Below are 4,058 nucleotides of genomic sequence, written 5' to 3'. Positions count from 1 at the left end.
GTTTCCAGGCCATATGGCTCTTTCCAAGCCTTCTCTTTCAGTTCTGATAGCAGAGCTGACAGCATTATTTGCTAGTTGCAGATCAAAGATCATGGGGGGTTGTGGTTGTTGTTGTTTTGGGGTTTTTTAATGTGATTTCTCAATAGACTTAAATGCTGCATGGTGAAGTGTTCTGCTCTGCCTGGAGTGATAAATGAGTCTATGTTATATATGGGATATTGGTTGGCAGAGCCATCTTGGGATGTTCTCTGCAGTCTGATCAAAATCTTAGCATCTCGGTTTTCTTATATACCATAATTAACAAGGGAGCACGAAAGAAGCAGACATAATCTCTAGTTCCAACATTCGTTACAGAGCTCCTCTCAAAATCACCTCACTTAAATGTCTATTGGCTGTTTCCCATGAGAATAACATGAACGTATGATCAGATAACCTGTCAGGAAACAACCGTCTTCTGACTCCTTGCAAAGCATTGTTTCTCTTCCTATTTAATTCCTCCTCAAATTACTAATTTATGGTGATTTCTTCTGAAATGTCAGTACACAGATCTAGCAATGTTGATAGCCTGTACCACCTCCCTTGCCACAAGGTTCTCTCCACCCTTGCCACAATCAGGTGTTAACCAGAAAAGCCAATGGCCGAACTCGGAGGATTTTTGATATTATAGGCAATTTTATTGTCTATTTCAAGCTCTCCCTCTCTCAAATCCTCAAATATTCCCTTGAAGTTAATGCATTAACGTCTTTATAATATTTTTGTATTTCTATCATATAGAGCTTTTTTGAAACTTACAGGTCTTGGGCACATGTTGCTGTTGTGAATTTTAAATCATTAAATAACATTTGAACATATGTAATGACTTGATCCACATAAGTACTTAGGACTGCCTTCCCATAGCCTACCAGCGAGATCTGTGGATGTCTCTGACCTTGCATCTTTTTGATCATGTGACTAATCTAAAACTTTCTATAGCAGAGACTCACTGGTGAATGAACAAAGGGGTCAACATCGTCTCCATTGTCTGTCTCCTTAGCTACAGGGCAGCTTACTGAATTGACTCTTTGGGAAGAATAATATATTCCCCATCAGTAACTGAATACTCTCTTCCAAAAGGAGTGGTCCAGTTTTAGTACTGCTAGAGCTACAGTTAATGGGATTTTAAACTTTTTTTTTTCCACACACCAGGTTTTTGAGAGAATATCCTCCTTTCAGACCTGCCCTTCTCTCTATGCAAAGAGAGCTATGCTCTATGCTCCTGAGCCCTTTGCTAACAAAGCATCCTGACATTTACCTGGCTTTCATGTGGAATTTAGGTCATTCTGCAGAAGGATAGATTGGATGTTTTAAGAGCCCCTCTTTACCAGCAGGTCAGCTATGTTTTATGACAATCAAAGACATAGATCTATAGTCCATGAGCTTGCTTCAAAAACCAGTACAGAGCCATTCTTCCTGTTCTTTGAAGAAATCTCTGGGCATAATGGCCTGTAGTACTTACTTCAGAGATTCAGATCTCCTTTGATAATCTAAGCAACCTCCCCCTATCTTCATTTAATTCTGATTCATCTTGTACTTTTCTGGCTTTATCTTGTCTTTTTCAAATATAGTGTTTAGTATTCTGGATTTATTCCAAAAATTTTGTTTGCAGTGTGAGCTGGGCTGAAAGCTTTTGGCTACATGGACTGCCAGTGACTGGTTTATATGACCTGGGTTTACCTGATTAGTACTTAACAATTCCAATCTTTCCATGCTCCGTGCTGTGTTAACATTGATCTGATCCGTATTGACTCTTTCAGAATTTTTCATCATGATGCCTTTTTTCTCTATGTACTACAGGTGCAGTTTGCTGGGCATTCTTAGGATTCAGGTCTCCTTCACAGTACCTTGCATCTTAGCAGGAAAATACCCCAGCTCTGCTGACTGCAAACCTGGGTCTGCTGACCATATTCTCTTGTCTGCTGCTCTCCCGGTCCACAGATCTTGAAAATTGAATACTGTTCTACATAAAGCTGACTATATCCTAATGATTAGAGCATTGCCGCTGTATTTTATATGATGGTCGGTTGTGCTAATGAGTGCCCTCAGAAAAGCTAGTTCCCTGTTTCGGCATGTGCTGTAACCACCAGGCATTCCTGCACCATACATTTGATCACAAGTCCTGGAACTGCAGAGATTTTTAGCTAACATTCTGTCTAATCTAGATCCCAGGTTAGATTTAGGCAGCAGAAAGGCTTGTCTCCCCAGGCTGAGATTGCTGCTGAGTGAACAAACCACCTAACACTGACCATCTAAGAACAGTTACAGCTTGTACTTATTTACGCAATAAAAAGTTTAACTAGAGCTATGGAGAAGGCAATCAGGGTTGCATTTAACAGAATTTAGGCAGTTGGTATTTCCCTCTGTTTGCAATGTTGAGGTAGAAGAGAGTGAGACTTCCTGCTGGTTCAGTGTTCCTATGCCACTCTTCTTCTAATCTTGTTTTATTATTATAAATCTAACCTTTTAACTGACCTTAGCTGGACTGGCAGACGTGCAATAACAACTACTGAAGATCTTTTGGCTGTGTCTCAGGTACCTAGTGAATGACAAGCATGTTTGAAAGGCTACACACTCTGACTGGCTTGTAAGACACAAATCTTACCATTTCTCATCTATTTTAAACCCACTCATTAACCAGTCAGTGTTGACAGGTAGGAAGCTTGTTGGAAAGTAAATCAGTCAAAGAAGAAGAACCATCCAAAATAGCTAGGACTCAGAAAGGCAAGTTGTCCTACTTCTAAGTCTAATGTCTTCTTGTTGAATAAAATCAGAGTTACTAAGCCAAATTCAGACATGTTTAGAAACTATTCCCTCAGGTATCAGTGCAGATGGAGATGACATCTAAAGAGCATTTGGCTTATAAAAGATACATATGTAGTCAAGAAGAGCTCTTTTCTATTCAACAGTAATTTTGTGTTACAAAAACAATTCAAGAAAAAAACCTTTATTAAATTCTCAAGCACTTTTGTCTTCAAGACATTCTCAAACATTCTATCTTGGTCATTTGTTTTCAATTCACCCTTACTCAAATAGGGTGAACTAAAGCAGGTTGCTCAAGACTTGGCCATGTCTTTGAACATGTCCAAGGATGGAGATTAAACCACCTGGACACCCAACTCCAATGTTCAACCACCCTCACAGCAAAAAGTCTTTTCTAATGTGTGAAGGAATTTCCTGTGTTTCAGTTGTTGCCCACTGCCTCTTACCTTCTCACTAGACACAACTGAGAAAATTCTGGCACTTTGTAGGTTATAAATGAGGAGACAAAAACCAGTTTTTCGAAGGCCCTGGCCCAGTCCTGTGATTCACCAACAGTTCCTCAGAATTACCATAAAGAGGTGACATTTTAGCCCAGTGCTCCCCAGCATACCCACAGTGTACGATACCAAAAGTGAGAAAGCACAAGGCAATGATCAGTGTTACAGAACCCCAGAATTTCAGCTGGAAGGAATTTTTAGAGGTCATCTTGTCCACCCCCCCTGCAAGAAGCAGGGACATCTTCAACAGATCGGGTTGCTCAGTCCTGTCCAACCCAGCTCCAGGAATGGGGCAGACAGCACATCTCTTTCCAGTGTTTCACCATCCTCATCATAATAAATTTCTTCCTTATATCTAAACTGAATCTACTCTCTTGAATTTAAATTCATTACCCCTCATGCTGTCACTACAGGCCTTGTGGTGGGATTTGTTTTGGCTTCAACCATCAATATAGATTGAGGCAGTATTTCCTAACAAATATGCTGATGGAGAAGAAGTACTTTTTTTGCTGTTGGGATAAGCAGTTCTAGGGTGGACTCTGCACAGCATTTGGGAAGTGAGAAATTCCAGTTTAGCAGCAGGGTTGACTGCTCAGGATCTGTTTGCAAACACACACAAGTGAGCCAAAGTCTCTTGTTGGAACAGCCCTTGCTTACCCTTCCTCAGAGGCAAGTCACCCTTATGGCAAGTTATTATCCCTGATGCCTTTAGCCTTGACAGTCTGTGCGCTCCCAAGGCAGCCATGGACAGGGACGTGCCCTTCC

Source organism: Pseudopipra pipra, chromosome 19 (genome assembly GCF_036250125.1).
Source record: "Pseudopipra pipra isolate bDixPip1 chromosome 19, bDixPip1.hap1, whole genome shotgun sequence".
Lineage (NCBI taxonomy): Eukaryota > Metazoa > Chordata > Aves > Passeriformes > Pipridae > Pseudopipra > Pseudopipra pipra.
This window is presented reverse-complemented; position numbering follows the sequence as displayed.